The following is a 19531-nucleotide window of genomic DNA, read 5'->3' as shown; positions in this document are numbered from 1 at the left end:
AAGGTGTTGTCCAGACTTCCCTAGATAACACAGTTTAAAACCTGAAAGTTGAAAACAGAAAGAATCCATTACATCATTTGGTAGATTTGGGTCCCAATTTTTACCTCATTGAAATCAAGACAGGACTGTATGCTTGCAATAATGTTATCTGCCTGTGCTTAAACTTCTGACTAAAAAACTCTTTGTTCAAAACAGTGCAGTGACCGATGAGCATCAGACAGTTACATAGCAATTGTTGCCCTATGAATTTGGATACATCTCTGATTATATTGAAGATTCAAATTCAATTAAATGGTTTTAGTAGTAGGTAGACAGGCACCTAGTGTTGAGGTAAAACAAATTCCACAGTAGATCAGTTCTAAAACTACATTATTCTGCATGATATCTCAGCACTAATGAATAGGCAGCTGCACAAGCAAAAGAAGAGGAAAAGGAAGAAACACAGGCAGACACAGATGCAGAGGTTGAGAAACAGGCTGAGATAGAGAATGAAGAAGGAGAAAAGGAAGGGCAGGCAGAGTCACAGGGACAGTCAAAGGGAGATTCAGAATCAGAGACAGAGTCAGAATGTGTGGTGTGCATGTACCTAGTGTGTGTCTTTCTAAATTTTAGACCTTTTAGGAAGTTACATTAACTCAAGTGTCCTGAGAGATGGAGTGATTGGTTGCAACAAATTTCTCAGATTACAACCAGTATACCAAGACATGGTTTCTGTCTAATTGGCCACCCAGACCCAAGGAATACTTATAATAGGAGAGATCCCAGGCTAATGGTTTTCTTTCTTATAATAAGTCTGTCTCTCCCAGTCACAGAATAAAAGGAAATTATGATTCATTGGAAAAGAACACATAAATGGCTCCAGAAACTCAGCCAAGTCTATTAAGATATATATATATATATATATTATCACAAAGCTCTCACACAACTTTTTAAAAATCCTGTACTGGATTCATCTTCTAAGTATACACTGTATGTTATGTATAGTATATCATAAAATACTAAATAGGAATATCTAGCTATGTACACTGAATGTATACTGTGAGGAGCTGCCCTTTCAATCTCCATTACAAGATGGAGCTGACATCCGTTGTTCTAACTGGTAAAGAAATAGTCTGTGTATGTGCTGGGGTATTTTTCCATTCTTTGTGCCCTTCCTGTTCTGTGGCGTCATATGGGCTGATAGTGAGCAGCCCTTAGGGTGAAATATGTCTCTAACACTTCTTGTGGTCTATTTAAGGACCGAGTTTCCTGTGTTCTAAGCCTCCTCGCCCAAAAGCTAATCATCTTTCTCTTGAGATGGATTAAAGCTATGCTGCAGAAGGATCTGAGTGTGTCCTGTGTGTGTGTGTTATCGACGGTGAGACTCTTTATCATCACAGACACAGTATACTGAATGCACAGAGCATTAGTACTGTAACTCCATGGATAAATCATGTTCATGAAGCAACACTAACAGAGATTTACACACAATATTTGCATTTCATTTGTGTTCCCGAGATGAAAATTATTTTCATCAACACACATGGCACTGCATAGAACAGGTATGACTAATATTAAAATAGTAAACAGCTGACTGCAAGAAGTATAGAAATCAGAGTTAGTAAGTCTTTGGTGGAATACTATATTTACATACTCACAACATCCATTAGTGAAGAACTCCTGCTGCATTAACTTTGCACAAGATTTATTGTCAAAACTTGTACTTTTAGTCTGGTGGTTGGTGGTTGGTTACACAAGTTGGTTGTGGTTTGTTAGTAGCCATAATTAAAGGAGAAGAACAAGGAAAAAAATTAAATTCAGAGATTTTCTAATTCCTCTCTCTAATATACCCTTATTTCTGTTCTATCTAGCGTTAGGGGTTATAAAAAGAAGATCCTAGAAAATATCAAACACCAACTATAAAAATGAATCCTTAATTACTGTCCACCAGAAACCACCAATTGTGAAGAAATACACTTTATCTTCTTTATCATAAGTTTTAAAGGACTCTCTTCAATAGCTTCCTGACTGGACTGTTCTTTTTTCTTCTGTGTTCTTTTTCCTTGTGTGTGTGTGTGTGTGTGTGTGCATGAGGATGAGTGTGTGTGACTTCCTGTGATTAATACCTTCCTGTGTTGTTAACCATTCATATTTGCTGTGGATTTACTCACAACAAACAGATAAACTGAATTGTGAGTATCTTTTTTTTGGTGTCTGTTTTGTTTTTCTTTTCTGGTGGTGGGTTTAGCATGTATGTAAATCAAACACTACCATCGAGTCACATCTCTAGCTTAGACAGGGTTTTGAATTCTTTAACACTAGTTATTTCTCTCCATATTACTTTAACATTATAATGTTTTTATTGTACTCCTGATCTGTTACTGAAATTTTATTTCTATTTACTCCAAATTTATGTAGGTGCTAAGCAACGTCAACCCATTGCTGATATTTTTTGTCAATAAGGCAAGTTGATCAATAAATGACTTTTTTTTTCTGACTAGTGCCATATTGTGTTTTCTTGAAGACTTGTATCTTATGAGCCGGAGCAGAAACTTGTAATGTACACTTGAGGAGGGTTTTTTTGGGATTTGGAGGGTATTTCAGTGTATAAAATGAATGTCAGGTGCCTGATGTTCTATCAGGGTAATGGTGCTCCTTAAGCTACATGTTCATCTTTATTTTCTCCTACACTTTTCATAACAATATTTTTCAGTACCACAGAGCAAATGTTACAGGTTCTTAGCTTTTAAACTCTCAGTAAACACCAAAGTCTCAATTTTGGACTACAGTGCAGCCTCTTCTCTAAAAGCTAGTCAGAGGATGCTTAGTCCTGTGAGCCCAATCCTTTCTTTTTATTCCAAGCATGGAGGGAAAATGGCATGCCCTGTAAGGGTTTTGCAATTAGAGATTCTGGTGTCAGCAGATTTTACTTGTCACCCTATTGAGTTTGCTCATCTGTAATAGCAAGTGAAAGAGTGGTAATCAGTACCATGATGGCTCAAAAGAAGTCTAGAACACCACTGCATTCTGCCCCCTTGTGGGTGCCATCCCTGTCACATTTTGAAGAGAAACAGTGATCCTTCCAGGAAGCTGCTGGGAATTGAACTGCACTTCTCTGCATGCTGTCAGACCCAGCCTCCAGGTCTGGACTGACTCTCCTTAAGGATAGTCACTTACCCTCCTGGCCCCAGTCCCTAATTCTCTCTCAGTTCTCCACAAAACAGGAGACTCTCTTTATTTTTTGTGCCAAATGATGCCAGCTTCATTTCAAATATCCTGATAAACTAAACTGGTTGGGTCTTAAAATAATTTCTTTCTCTCAAACACCTATTTATCAGGAAAACTGTCAGTGAGAATGGCTGAGACATCTAGTCTGGGCGAGTTTCCCATGATTAAGGGCTGGGAATATGAAGATAAGGCCAACTTATTAATATACTTCCAAAGTCTAGTTTTAATTGGCATCTCTAATGCTGTGCAGAAGAAATGTGAGATTGTGAGGTGACTTCACAGATTAATATAAGAGGTGAGTCTAGAAAATCAGGAGCTGTCTATTGAGAACAGCACTGGACCATGGCCCTCCTTTGAGGATTTACACTTTAAAGCTGAGATAAACTGTAAAAAAATTATGTCTTTCTGAAATTTATGCCATGGAACGTCCACATAATATCTTAGTTCATTTGTGTGATGTTTTTATACATGGCTGTAAATGCTTTTATGTTAACCTGTGTGTGCTAGTAAGTGTTTGCCTTCTTAACATGAAGCTAAAGTCACCTGGGAAGAGGGAACCTCAAATTGGATCTGTCTACATTATATGAGGCTATAGCCATGTTTATTTGTTTTCTTAGAAATTTTTCTTTAAATTTTCCATCTTATGTGACCTGAAAGTATCCATCTCCCTGTTTATCCTCCTACCATCGAACTCAGAGACACAGTGAAACTAACAGAAGTTATGGGCCAAATGAATTTAACAGATACCTATAGAACATCACCCAAAAACAAGAACACACATAATATGCACTCATTCTTAAGTGTATATTAGGCAAAAAAAAAAAACATGGAATACCCATGATACAATTCATTGATACTATCCATTATCTCTACCTATGGTCAGGATTATTTTTCTGATTTTTCTTTGTATAGATTCCTGATTCTTGAAGGAGAGAGCTCGATAAAGGCATCTTTAATTCTCTGAGTCTCTCACTCTCTGTGCATTGTCCAGTTGTGTCTTTCTGTGATTATTACCAGTTTTGTAGGAAACTCACCTATGATGAATGCTGAGGCATATATACTAACATATGGGTGGAGCCATTAGGATTCATGAGAAGTCATTTTACTGCTGTGGTTATTTAACAAAATTTATGATGGCAGATTTTCACTTAGTGTTTTATGACCTTTCTAGTCTCAGATGCTTGGCCTGATATTTCCCTCCACATTTAACCCTCCTATTTTAGTGTATTCTTCATTCCTTTATACCACTATATTCTACTTCCCCTTCCTTGGAAGAGCTCCTCCTTCTTTATGGTTCCTTACTAGATAGCTCATCTCTGTTACCCTAAATGAAAAACAAACATATATAAACCTTACAAGCTAACTCCATACATAGGTGAAAACATTCCATTTGTGTCGTTCTGGGTGTGATTTGACTGTTGGATATTTTCCCTTTTTTTGTTTTTTTGTTTTTTTTTTTGTTTTTGTTTTTGTTTTTTTTTTTTTGATACTTCAATCCTTCTTTTTTAAAAAAATATTTTTATTACGTATTTTCCTCAATTACATTTCCAATGCTACACCAAAAGTTCCCCATACCCTCCTCCCCAGTTCCCTACCCACCAATTCCCATTTATTTTTTTTGCTCTGGCGTTGCCCTGTACTGGGGCATATAAAGTTTGGTTGTCCAATGGGCCTCTCTTTCAGTGATGGCTGACTAGGTCACCTTTTGATACAAATGTAGCTAGAGTCCAGAGCTCCGTGGTACTGATAAGTTAATAATGTGGTTCCATCTGTAGGGTTGCAGATTCCTTTAGCTTCTTGTGTACTTTCTCTAGTCCTCCATTGGGAGCCCTGTGATCCATATAATAGCTTACTGTGAGTATCCACGTCTGTGTTTGCTAGGCCCTGGCATAGTCTCACATGAGACAGCTGATTAACAGTTGATGGGAGAGGATCCAGTACTCAGTGAGTGGTGCTATCTCTGCAAAGATGGTGATAAAATATATAAGAAAGCAACCTGAGGGTAGTGTTTGAAAAATGAGTCAGTGTTTAAGAGAACTGGCTGCTCTCTTAGAAGGTCAGGATTTGAATCACAGAACTCAGGTGGCAGCTCACAGCCTCATGAAGCTCCAATATCAAGGGACCAAGCTCCCTCTTATGGACTCTGTGAACCCTGGACAAAAAAGGCCCACAGACATTCACGCAAACAAAACATTTTTATATATACATATATGTTATTAAAATAAAAGTTAAAAGGCATTTTTAAATTTTGTAAGTAGAAAAGCTGAGAAAACTGTGTTTAGAAACAAGCCAATAAGCAGCCTTGCTCCATGTACCCTGCCTATAATCGTACATGGGTTCCTGCCCTGATTTCACTCAGTGATGGAGTGTGATGTGGAAGAATAACACAAACTAATCTTTTTCAAAAGAGAAGGGAGGAGAGGGGGATTGGAATGGGGATTTGTTGATGGGAAACTGTGAAGGAAGTTATCATTTAAATTGTAAATAGATAACTAAATTAATGATGAAAAAAATAAGTCCTGTCAAGAACTCCAATGTGACAGTGTGAAACTGCTAATCTACAACCTGCTAAACTCACATGTGCGGGGTGTGGGCATGCAAGTGTTCTGTCTGAGCCTGCAGGCCACTTAAATCCTCAAAAACCCTGTGGAGTTCAACCCTGACTTTCTGGCACAGTTGATCCCCAAAGTGTAGTGGGAAGTGCTTGTGCAGGTAGCAGACACCTCAATCTTGGCCCAGGTACACAAATAGCCAACTAGCTGCTATAAACAGGACAAGATACTTTTGAGGAAGATGTACCCACGTGTGGCTTGAGATTGATGTACTGGATGGTACTCTGCAATGGTCAGAATCCAGTGTTCTTTTCCCCATCATCCACAGGATCACCAATATGCTGTAGAATGATGAGGAGACAGAGAGGTAACCTTGCTAGCCACCACAATGCGATGTGGGAATGGGTATCCAGTTGGAGGAAGACCCTCATGAAACAGTGGGGAGGGGATGGGATAGAGGGTTTCTGGAAGGGTGGGAAACTGAAAACGGACATCATTTGAAATGTATATAAAGAAAATATACAATTAAAAAAAGACCAACCAAAGAGTACATAGGGTGGGGCCCATGGCTGCAGCTTCATATGTAGCAGAGAATGGCCTATTTGGACACCAGTGAGAGGTGAAGCTCCTGTTCAAGAGAAGGCTCTATACCCCAGTGTAAGGGAATGTCAGGACTAGGAAGTAGGAGTGGGTATTTTGTTGATTACTGAGAGGAGGGATGGCATAGTGGGTTTTCAGAGGGGAAACCAGGGAAGGGGATAAGATTTGAAATGAAAATAAAGAAAATGCCTCATAAAATAAAATAAAATAAAATAAAATAGATTGAAAACAACCACCTAGACACAATAAGTTAATAGCAGAATAATAAATAAGACAGTGTAGTGGTGCATACCTTTTATCCCTGCTCTTGGTAGGCAGAGGCAGGGGCAGGCAAATTTATGAGTTCAAGGCCAGCCTGATCTCCAGATTGAATTCCATGACAACCAAGGCTAAACAGAGAATCCCTGCCTCGAAAAAACAAAAAACAATAAACAAATAAAGAGAAAATGAATGACACACAGGCATACAGAAGAGGACTGGTCCCAAAGACAGCTCTGTCCTAAATATACAAGAGCACATTGCTTCACAAAATGAATTCTGAACATGCTCTCACATAGTGCATTTGAATATACTTTTTAGGTTAACCCCATATGATCACAAGAAACAAAAGGTAACAAGAAGATCAGAGTCAGAAGTATATCTCAGACTCATGTCAAAGACAGTCTGGGAGGCACACCATGCTTCGGTTTTCAAAGTTCAATAGAGTGGTTCTCCACCTTTTTATTACTGCGGTTCCTTCATATATATACTTCCTTATGCTGTGTGGTGCCCCAACCGTAAAACTATTTTTTGCTGCTTCATAACTGAAATGTCCTACTGATATGAATTGTAACATACATTTCTGACATACAGATAGTCTTAGACAACTCCTGTGAAATTTGTCACAAGGACTAGCAACCTACAGGTTGCCAACCACAGTGCCAGCAACTAGGAAAACTAGCCAGCCCCTTGATTTTTACAATGTTGCCTTCCGTAACTGTGGTAGAATAGATGTGCTCTATTTTAGTGGTCTAAGCATGTTAGGATCTGTAACACTACCTGGAAACACACATACCAAATTGGATGAGGGAGTCTATTTTTTCTGTCCTGGACCTTGCAGGTTTGAGTCAGCTCTAACCAAATAGAAGAGAAAGGATACTGGATGAATTCCTACTCAAAGTCTTTGGAGACAACAGGGATTTTATTGGGTTCTCATGGAGAATGGGAGAGTGTTTGTGCTCCATTAAAAAGGTACTCACATTCACTATTTTGATGCCTTTCTTTCTATTTGAGTGTGCTTTGTACTTTTGTCTGCTATGTGTTGTGTTCTGTGTTCTTTGTTACTAACTCTAGGGTTCTTCCCATACTTGGAAAATGAAAGTCAGTTTGAAAACCTTTCATATTTGTTCTCTGTATAGAAACTCTCTCTCTCTCTCTCTCTCTCTCTCTCTCTCTCTCTCTCTCTCTCTCTCTCTCTCTCTCTCTCTCTCTCTCTCTCTCTCTCTTTGAGTTTTCAAGACAGTGTTTCTCTGTGTAGCCATGTTGTTCTGGAAATCACCCTGTAGACCAGGTTGGCCTCGAACTTAGAAATTCACCTGTCTCTGCTTTTCGAGTGCTGGGGTTAAAGGTGTTTGCCACCACCACTTGGAAATATGATTCTTTTAAAAAATTAGATTATGAGTCCTTTGTACCAAAAATGAGATCAAAATTTCAAGGAAGGTACTTTTAATTGAAAATGCATCTTTCTGATAAAAAAATGGGGTATTCCATGGAGATACAGAAGGTTGAAAATGACCCAAAAGGTATTGTTCTTCAACTAATTCCTTATCAGCTTGTAATTTTCTGAGGATATTGGCCACTGAGGCTTGAAGTATCAAAAACCCATCAGGCTATCTCTCTCTCATTCTTTCTCTCTCTTTCTCATTCTTTCACTCTCTCTCATTTTTTCTCTCTCCTCATTCTCTCTCTCTTTCTCTCTCTCTTTCTCTCTCTCTTTCTCTCTCTCTTTCTCTCTCTTTCTCTCTCTCTCTCTCTCTCTCTCTCTCTCTCTCTCTCTCTCTCTCTCTCTCTGTCTCTCTCTCTCTCTCTCTCTCGTTTTAAGCCATTCATCCAGTGGTTGACATCTAATGTTAATCCATTTCTTGTCTATTTCACACAGTGAGGCAATCAATATTGATGATATGACTGTGAAATAATCCTTCTTACTTTTTTTTTCTTTTGCTTTTTTGAGACAGGCATGCCATGGACTCATTCATAACAGTTTTTCTCTCTAGAATAAGTTTGCATGCTTTAGCACTTGATAATAATCTCGATTGTTGATTTATTTTAATATCTGTGAGTTTCTGCAGTAACTGATTCTATTAGTTAGTGATTAGTTGCTGTGAAAAGACACCATGACCAAGGCCACTCATAAGAGACTCATTTCATTAGGGCTTTTCTACATTTCATTACACGTTCAGAGGTTCACTCCATTATCATCAAGGCAAAAAATATGGCACTGTCTAGGCAGACATGGTGGTGGAGAGGAAGTTTCGATTATTCACCTTCATCCAAATGCTTCGAGGAAAAACTATGTATTTTGCAAACAGGGAGGGTCTGTTCCACACTGGTAGAGCTTTAAAGCCCCAGAGTGATATGCTTCCTCCAGCAAGGCCAGACCTACTCCTACAAAGCCACACATCCTCATAGGCCAACTATATTTAGAATGCCACACTGGTTTCATAGCAACTTGACAAGATCTAGAGTCTTCAAAGAGAAGGAGACTCAGTTGAGAAGATGCCTCCATAAGATCCAGCTGTTAGAAATTTTCTTAATTGATGGGAGAGCACCCACTCCATTGTGGGTGTTGACATCCTTGTGGTGGTAGTCCTGGGTTCTTTAAGAAAGCAAGCTAAGCAAGATTAGAGGAGCAAGACAATAAGCATCACCACTCCATAGCCTATGAATGAGCCTCTGATTCCAGGATCCTGTGTTGTTTCAGTTTCTGTCCCAACTTATTTGGTGATAAACAGCAATGTGGAAGTATAAGCTGAATAAAACCTTTGCTATGGAATTTGCTCTTTGGACATGGTGAATCCTTACAACAATAAAAAACAGTAAGGTATTCTTAGGGAAAAAAATGTCTAACAGTGCCAATGTCACTTGTCTTATAACCACAAATAATAATGTGTAGACATTTTATTTTTACTTAGAGATAAGCTATACTCATGTACCTACCTGAGATGTAATTGTTCTAGTTTTCTTCTTTCTCACCATGTAGAATACTACAATAAAAAATAACTTGGAAATAAAAAGGATACAGATTGTCACTGAGGAAGACAAAACAGAAAGTTGAGTCAGTAACAGCAAACACTGCTTATTGGCTTGCCACTGTCTTAGCCACTGTTCTATTGCTATGAAGAGACACATTTGGTGACGGCAACTATTAGAAAACAAGGCATTCTTTGTGTAGAGAAAGGCCATTGACTTGTTTGAGTTAATTTTATATCCAGCTACTTCACCGAAACTGTTTATCAGGTTTTGGTGTTCTCTGGTGGAATTTTTAGGGTCACTTATATATACTATCATATCATCTGCAAAAAGTGATATTTTTACTTCCTCTTTTCCAATTTATATCCACTTGATCTCCTTTTGTTGTCAAATTGCTCTGGCTCATTCTTCAAGTACTATATAATAAACAGGATGAGAAAGAAATTAGGGAAACAACACCCTTCTCAATAGTCACAAATAAAAAATATCTCGGCGTGACTCTAACTAAAGAAGTGAAAGATCTGTGTGATAAAAACTTCAAGTCTCTGAAGAAAGAAATTAAAGAAGATCTCAGAAGATGGAAAGATCTCCCATGCTCATGGATTGGCAGGATCAACATTGTAAAAATGGCTATCTTGCCAAAAGCAATCTACAGTTTCAATGCAATCCCCATCAAAATTCCAACTCAATTCTTCAACGAATTAGAAGGAGCAATTTGGAAATTCATCTGGAATAACAAAAAACCTAGGATAGCAAAAACTCATGTCAAGGATAAAAGAACCTCTGGTGGAATCACCATGCCTGATCTAAAGCTTTACTACAGAGCAATTGTGATAAAAACTGCATGATACTGGTATAGAGACAGACAAGTACACCAATGGAACAGAATTGAAGACCCAGAAATGAACCCACACACCTATGGTCACTTGATCTTCGACAAGAGAGCTAAAACCATCCAGTGGAAGAAAGACAGCATTTTCAACAATTGGTGCTGGCACAACTGGTTGTTATCATGTAGAAGAATGCGAATCGATCCATACATATCTCCTTGTAGTAAGGTCAAATCTAAGTGGATCAAGGAACTTCACATAAAACCAGAGACACTGAAACTTATAGAGGAGAAAGTGGGGAAAAGCCTTGAAGATATGGGCACAGGGGAAAAATTCCTGAACGGAACAGCAATGGCTTGTGCTGTAAGATCGAAAATTGACAAACGGGACCTAATGAAACTCCAAATTTTCTGCAAGGCAAAAGGCACCGTCAATAAGACAAAAAGACCACCAACAGATTGGGAAAGGATCTTTACCTATCCTAAATCAGATAGGGGACTAATATCCAACATATATAAAGAACTCAAGAAGGTGGACTTCAGAAAATCAAATAACCCCATTAAAAAATGGGGCTCAGAACTGAACAAAGATTTCTCACATGAGGAATACCGAATGGCAGAGAAGCACCTGAAAAAATGTTCAACATCCTTAATCATCAGGGAAATGCAAATCAAAACAACCCTGAGATTCCACCTCACACCAGTCAGAATGGCTAAGATCAAAAATTCAGGTGACAGCAGATGCTGGCGTGGATGTGAAGAAAGAGGAACACTCCTCCATTGTTGGTGGGATTGCAGGCTTGTACAACCACTCTGGAAATCAGTCTGGCGGTTCCTCAGAAAATTGGTCATAGTACTACCAGAGGATCCAGCAATACCTCTCCAGGGCATATATCCAGAAGATGCCCCAACTGGTAAGAAGGACACATGCTCCACTATGTTCATCGCCACCTTATTTATAATAGTCAGAAGCTGGAAAGAACTCAGATACCCCTCAACAGAGGAATGGATACAGAAAATGTGGTACATCTACACAATGGAGTACTACTCAGCTATTAAAAAGAATGAATTTATGAAATTCCTAGCCAAATGGATGGACCTGGAGGGCATCATCCTGAGTGAGGTAACACATTCACAAAGGAACTCACACAATATGTACTCACTGATAAGTGGATATTAGCCCAAAACCTAGGATACCCAAGATATAAGATACAATTTCCTAAACACATGAAACTCAAGAAAAATGAAGACTGAAGTGTGGACACTATTCCTCTCCTTAGAAGTGGGAACAAAACTCCCATGGAAGGAGTTACAAAGTTTGGAGCTGAGATGAAAGGATGGACCATGTAGAGACTGCCATATCCAGTGATTCACCCCATAATCAGCATCCAAAAGCTGACACCATTGCATACACTAGCAAGATTTTATCGAATGGACCCAGATGTAGCTGTCTCTTGTGAGACTATGCGGGGCCTAGCAAACACAGATGTGGATGCTCACAGTCAGCTAATGGATGGATCACAGAGCTCCCAATGGAGGAGTTAGATAAAGTACCCAGGGAGCTAAAGGGATCTGCAACCCTATAGGTGGAACAACATTATGAACTAACCAGTACCCCGGAGCTCTTGACTCTAGCTGCATATGTATCAAAAGATGGCCTAGTCAGCCATCACTGGAAAGAGAGGACCATTGGACACGCAAACTTTATATGCCCCAGTACAGGGGAATGCCAGGGCCAAAAAGGGGGAGTGGGTGGTTAGGGGAGTAGGGGTGGGTGGGTATGGGGGACTTTTGGTATAGCATTTGAAATGTAAATGAGCAAAATACCTAATAAAAAAATGGGAAAAAAAAGAAAAAGAAGAAAACACGGCATTTAACTGGAGGCTTGCTTACATTTTCAGAAGATTGTACAATCATCACGAGAGGGACCCCATCACTGGAGCAATAGAGAACTATTGATCCTTAGGCAAAGAGATAGATTCTGCCATTGCATTGGCTTCTTGAAAACTCAAACCCATCCTTGTTGATACGCCCACTTTCTCCAATGAAGCCACACCTTCTCTTATTCCTTCTAAATTTAAACTCACTGCCACTTCCTGGTGACTAAATATTCATATATATGTGTCTATAGGTGACTTTATTATTCAAACCACCACTATTCCTATGGCTCGTTCAGCTATTTTTTTTTAAATACAGCCTAAAAGGCTCCCATTTACTAAGGACTACTGATGAGCTTAGCCACAGTGATGGGCCCTCCCACATCAATCATTAGCCAAGAGAATATCCCATAGACTTACCTAATGAACAAGTAAGTGAATAGAGACTGATCTTCAATTGTTCTCTCTTCTCAGGTAACTGTGGATTGTTAAAATTGGAAAAAAAAATAATATCCCATCACAGTAATTTTTAACTTACACCATAACCTACAAAAACATTACTCAACACCATCTATTGCATTCTGCCCCTGCATAGACACACTTCCATGTATGGCATAAGTGAAGGGTGACTACCTCCATCAGCAAGGATACTCAATAATAGGTGACATGAGCTGAATATTTCCTATAGCCTCACAACCCCGAAATTCTACTGTGTATTACACTTACTGGGGGACTTGCCAATCTGTCCAATTTTATGCCACCAAAGCTATGACAAAAAGACTCCTCATCAAGAAATCTAATGAATTTTACCTGATTTCTTTCTCCTGAGGCAACTGAGTATTATCCATTCATGCTTATATTGGTGTTTGATTCATCTGTAATAAACCCACTACTATTTACAGCTACATCACAGGAGGTATGACAAATACCATCTCCCATGAGTTGGCCAAACCTTTTCAGCAGCTTTTTTTGTAGTATCCTTTCTATAATAAAAAATACATTGATTTCTTTATTTTTAAGTGTGTAATTTAATGATTCTAACACATTTTCATCTCCTTCCATTTCCCCTCATTTTCTGCTACTTCATATGATATTGCAATCTATTAAAATACAGTAGTGAATACAGTGGAAAAAACAGTGTGGGGAGAATCAAAGTTCTTTATTACAAAGACAACAGATACACTGGCAGAATCTTCCAGGTACAACTATTTGGTAACTTTCGGTCTAATGTTAGCATGATTCTTCTAGAAAAAAGCTTAAAGAATTAAGGCATGGTTACAATGGACCAGAAAAGTCAGTATCACTAGTGAGACACACTCATGTAAATAATTTTCATCACTGTTCCGATATGCCTAGCAACAAGGAAAACAGGTCCATAGTCACAAGAGTATGAAAGGGGCATGAAGCAGAACAGTTGTCCAACTTATTATTACCCAGTAAGCATCAACACAGGAAGTGACCAAAGACAATAAATAACTTCCAAGACATGTTCCCAATATCCAAGTTCCTTTACAAGTGTCTCACCCCTTCAATGCACACCCATCAATCAATTAACTCATTGATTAAAGCCCTCAGGGTCCAATCACTTTTCAGATTGTGTATAGTGTTCTATCTTTGAACATTGTATTTGGGGCCAAAACCTTCATCAAAGAACCACGACTGACATTGCAAACCCATTTCACCACACAATTCTTTATGTTACAAAAAGTGATAGGATCTATCTGTCTCTTTAAGAATATCTCTGTATAGCAGTTACAAAAGCAAAACGTCCAGGCCAACAGAATCATCACCTCCATGAGGTATTTTAAAATATGAGTTCATGAAGAAGGAAAGTGCAATGAAAGTTAAGGTTCTTGATCCCACATCCCTCTATTTTAAAGCCATAGGTTGGACCCAGAAGTTTAGATCAAAAGTGTAAATTTCACCTATACTACAACCATCTGTGATGATTTCTAGCCATCTCCAGTTTCAGTGTGGTATTTAGTCCCACCATCTGCATCACAGCATATTGCCTAGTGTGAAATAGTGCCAGCAGTTGATTGCAAACCCCACTATGCGTTGACTTGGATGTAAAATGAGACATCTATAATATAGACACACTTGTACACACACACATACTCACAGAAAGAGGCAAGAAGTAGAGGAGCTGAGTCTTAGGATCCCTCAATGAAGAGATAGTGGAAATCTTGTAAGGTAGAGAGGTCATTGAGAAACTGTATGTCTCTATCTGCACAAAATCAGGCCAGTCTGCCTTCCATCAATAAGTGGTAGGTTCTCACTATCAATCATCCCCATCTGAGAATGTATGGACAGTTAATGAAAGATGGAGAGTCAGTTTTCATCAAAGGTATGCCCTTTGAAGGTTATAGGTTGGCCAGGCACTACTGGTAGCTCCATGTCCAAGAGTTTATGGGCAACACAATTGATTTGAATGGGTTTTATCAAAAGGGAGAAAAGGAGACATGAAGTTGGAAGGAGGATTAAGGTGGGAATGGATCTGGTTTTGGTCCGGGAGGAGTTATTAAGATAACTGGAAAATAAATTCCATCAAAATACATTGTATGAATTTCTCAAGGAATTAATGAATGTAGTTCTTAATATATAATGTCTGTACTGAACATATACAGACGACTTATATTTCCATCTCCTAAATAACAAACCCTTGTATAGCAGTTTCATTACATTAAGGGCAAAAGTAATCCAGAGATTATTTAAAATAAAGAAGGATCAGAGGTGATGGCCCAGGGGCAAATTCATGCCTGTGTTTATTTACTTACAACACCAGTTCTTAGGATTTTGGGAGCGGCAGAGACAGGAAGATGAATATGACTTCCCGAAAGCCAGCCTCACTATTAGCTCAGCAGGAAACCCTATCAAAAGCAGATAAATTAGGGAGTGAAGGAGCAAATCATACTATGCCCTTCCCTAGCCTCTGAACTTACCTGTACAGATCTGTGTGCAGAAACACATGAATATAATTAAAATATACAAGAGCTTATCTTGCATAGCTTATAAGCAGTGTTCTGTTATCTTAGCCTAGAGTCCTGAGGACTTTATATCATTTGAGTTCCTGAAGCAAACTCCCCAGATACAGCAGATGGGTATATGTTGTTACTATGCAAAGAGACCTCAGTTAAGTGTGTGTGTCAGTGATTCCAAAACAACTTTTCTTCTCTACCTTTCTTTATATGGCACAGAACGACCTGTAAATAATTAAAATATGAAAACAAAGCTTTTTCACGAATTTAGGCTTGTGTTAAAATAATATTTATAACATTTTACTAAATGGAAGGGAAATCTTCAGCTCCCAGGAACAATCCTGTAGGCTTCTGTTTTGTCCCATTATGAACAAAATTAATTGCACATTGACAATTCCCACGGTTTTAACTAAATCAGGATGAAGGGATATGTTTCCATACAAATAAGTAATGCCAATGTGATTAATCAAGTAGAAATGTGGCAGGGTTAGGATGCCTTTGCCTGATGTGACAATGATGACTGATTAGTCTCTTGTTATGCAAATAACCCTAACCTCTAAGAAAAGAAAAGTAATGATATAGAATATTCCAAGAAGTGGCATGGACAATTATTACTTGATTTCAATTTCTTTTACATACTTTATTAGTTTGAATAATTGTGGCTCACAGAAGATCAAATATTCAAAGGAGTTATTTTTCCAGGTGGTGGGATGTTAAGAAAGAATTAGGATTTGTGTTTTCATTAAAAGTGATTTGGCACTGGGCTTGAAATATCAAACACCCTTTGGCATATCAAAAACTCTCTCTCATTCTTTCTTTCTCTCTCTCTCTCTCTCTGTCACTCTCTCTCTCTCTCTCTCTCTCTCTCTCTCTCTCTCATGTTTTAAGCCATCCATCCAGTGGTTGACATCTAGTACTAATCCATCGCATGTTTATTCCACACAGTAAGGCAATCAACATTTATGATATGGATGTGAAATGGTCCTTCTTGCATTTTTTTTTTTTTTTAGTTAACTCAACCTGGGAATATAGAACCGCAGATAAAGAACTGCCTCCATCACATTGGTCAGTTGCCACACCTGTAAGGAATGATCTTTTTTGGATGGCTGATGTTGAAGGGTCTAGCCCACTATGGGTAGTGTCAAAATCTATGAAAAAAATATACAAGGTGTTTTGGTTATCGTGTAAGGGCCTGAAATTATTTTTTCTGGAAGAACTAAAGATCTATATGGCATGAAAAATTAAAGTGCCTGATAATTTGTAAGTAAATTCCATACTTACCAGCATTCAATATTTTGTCTACCCATATTTCAAAAGTAAAATTATCAAATCTATTTCACCCTGTTTTACTGCATTTAATCTATTAAATTACTTGTAACCAGAAATACTAATAAATTTTAAAGGCCTTTAAAACATGACTGGTTGATATTGTGTTTAACTTCATCACAACTTTGTAAGCAGGAACAAGAGCTAGATTGCCTTCTCATTTTCCAAAGAATCCATGATTCACGGTTGCAAATAGCTTCAATACAAGGTACTTAACCCTGTAAAATTCCTGCTTTGTTTGAATAAAATATTTATTGCTCTAACTTTGGGTTTTCATAAACAGAATTTTGATGTGCTATCCAATGTGCTGCCTCAAAGAGTCTGGCACAATTTCTGACACTAAGAACAGTTTAAAGATAACCAGGGAAAGGTTGGAACAGGGAAAATAACCACCAAGGATGTTGGTGAGTCAGAAACTGAAGGCTTTCACAGGAGGAAAATAAAAACAAAAACAAAACAAACAATCAACAAATGAATAAACAGAAACCCAACCACCAAAATGATAAAAACAATACAGGAGTGAATTACTTGGGCAGAATGTGACTCAAGTCATCAGGACATTTCAGTAGGGATTATATTTTGTATTTCGAGAAGCCATATGAAAAGGTAAAGCCTAGATGGTTAATGTCTCTGGTGTAATTAGGGAAGGAACCAGCATGAGTGGGGTTCTATCATGCAAGCTGAACTAGGTGATGTCACAGAGCACTGGCCATAGATTGCACATCTATTCCACTTGGAGGCACTAGAATCCCTAGAAGGTGTGTCCACTATTTTCCCAGTGGTGTATGAAAGGCAGGCCAGCTCCTGAACCCCAACGTTGTTCCTCAAGTTTTTTTTGCCTGGTCTGTATCAAAAGACAGAATCTTGATGACTAAGACATTTTCTTTGGGTAAGTACATTTATGAAGTGAATGGGACCCTCATAGCTATAGAAAGCTGAAAGTTTTCCCTCCCACACTGAGTAACTGTACATTCTAAATTCTCCCATGTTTGGGGCCAGGGGCATGGTTGATCCAGTTTAGTTGATCTCCTGAATTTATTATCCTTGCTAACAATATCTCCTTCACAATTCCATTAAAATGTCAAAGCTCTTCTTTGTCCGTATGTATTTTAGAAAATGTTAGTTCTAAATGGCTGATATTGCCTGGACTTGTTGAGGCCAGAGTTGCAGTGGCAAATAATCACCAAATAATCCTGAGGCTGGGTCAGGTGACATAATACAGAAGGCCAGTGGTGTGCTGTGTCCCTGGGATATTTGTGAATATTGCCACCTAATTCAGAGCTTGCAGGTACAAGAGAGGGTAGGTGACAACTCTGACTCATTTTCTTTATTCTTTAATCCTTGATCATTTTGTAAAAGGCATACCAACTTCCACATTGACATAGACATGCAAGGAGATGTTCCTCAGCAGAGGCAAATTAGCTCAGGGCTGAAGACATATTCATCTGAGTATGTTATTCTGAGCTCTCGAGAATTACTTGTTAATTTCCCTTCGATAATTTCCTTGTTTCCCTTATTTATTTATTTATTTATTTATTTATTTATTTATTTATTTATTTATTGTTTGTTCATTTTTTCTTTGGATGTGTGATTAATTTTAATTTGAGTGTGTTTTTGTGTAGCTTTGGCTGTTAGGAAAATCACTCTGTAGAATAGACTAGCCTTTATCTCACTAAGGTTTGCCTCCCTCTGCCTCTTGAGTACTAGGATTTGAGACTTGGGTCACTAACACCTCCTATTAACTTCTGATTTGATTGTTTGTTTTGTTTTTTGTTTGTTTTTCATTTTTGTTTTTTTTTTGTTTTGTTTGTTTGTTTGTTTGTTTTTTTGTTGTTGTTGTTGTTTTTTGTTTAAGTTGTTAATGTTGTTGCTGATTTGGAGACATGGTTCCTTTGTCTACCACTGGCTGCCCTGGAACTCACTTTGTAGACCAGGCTGGTCTCTAAGTCAGAAATCTGCCTTATCCTCCCTTCTGAATGCTGAGTTTAAATGCTTGTGCCACCAAAGCTGGATTATGAACTTCTTATTTGGATCAAATTAAGTTTAGAAGCCCAAACATGTTTAGCATAGCCTTCTTGACCTACTCAAAAATTCCATTAGAGAAGAGCATTTCTCCAGCATTCTCTCCCATCCTACACTCATTGCCTTTCAGTAACTCATATATATGACAGTAGCAACAGCATTGTGTCTGGTGTAAACAGGCAATACCTTCAATCCAAGGCAATGGGCAAGTATGATATTTGAACACAGAATGATACCCACAAGACATCTGCCCAGGGTTGGTGTGGTCTACCACACCAGGGCTACAGCCATGTAGAAGACAATACCTCTGAAGAGTCTTAGCATGACATCCCTCATGAAGAAGAAGAGGAGGATGTCTTCTTCCAACGTCTTGAGGAATATTGTTGGCTGCAGAATTTCTCAAGGTTGGAAGGAAGGTAATGAGCCTGTCACTCAATGGAAGACCATAGTTCTAGGTCAACTGCCAACAAACCCTTCTCTTTATTTGGTGAAGTATGATGGAAATGACAGCGTCTATGGACAGGAGCTCTACAATGATGACAGGATTTTAAACCTTAAGGTTTTGCCTTCCAAAGTAAGATTTCCTCAGGTAAGGGATGCCCACCTCGCCAGAGCCCTGGTTGGCAGAGCGGTACAACACAAATTTAAGGGTAAAGATGGCTCTGAGGACAACTGGAGGAGGGTTGTGCTAGCCCAGGTGCCAATCATGAAGGATTTGTTTTACAGTACCTACAAGAAGGATCCAGCTCTCTACTTCTATCAGCTCCTGGATGACTACAAGAAAGGGAACCTCCACATCATTCCAGACACTCCTCTGGCTGAGGAGAGATCAGGAGATGACAGTGATGTGTTGATAGGTAACTGGGTGCAGTACACCAGAAAAGGTGGTTCCAAATAGTTCAGAAATGTTGT

The sequence above is a fragment of the Mus musculus genome, chromosome Y, assembly GCF_000001635.26.
Source record: "Mus musculus strain C57BL/6J chromosome Y, GRCm38.p6 C57BL/6J".
In the NCBI taxonomy this organism is placed as follows: Eukaryota; Metazoa; Chordata; class Mammalia; order Rodentia; family Muridae; genus Mus; species Mus musculus.
This window is presented reverse-complemented; position numbering follows the sequence as displayed.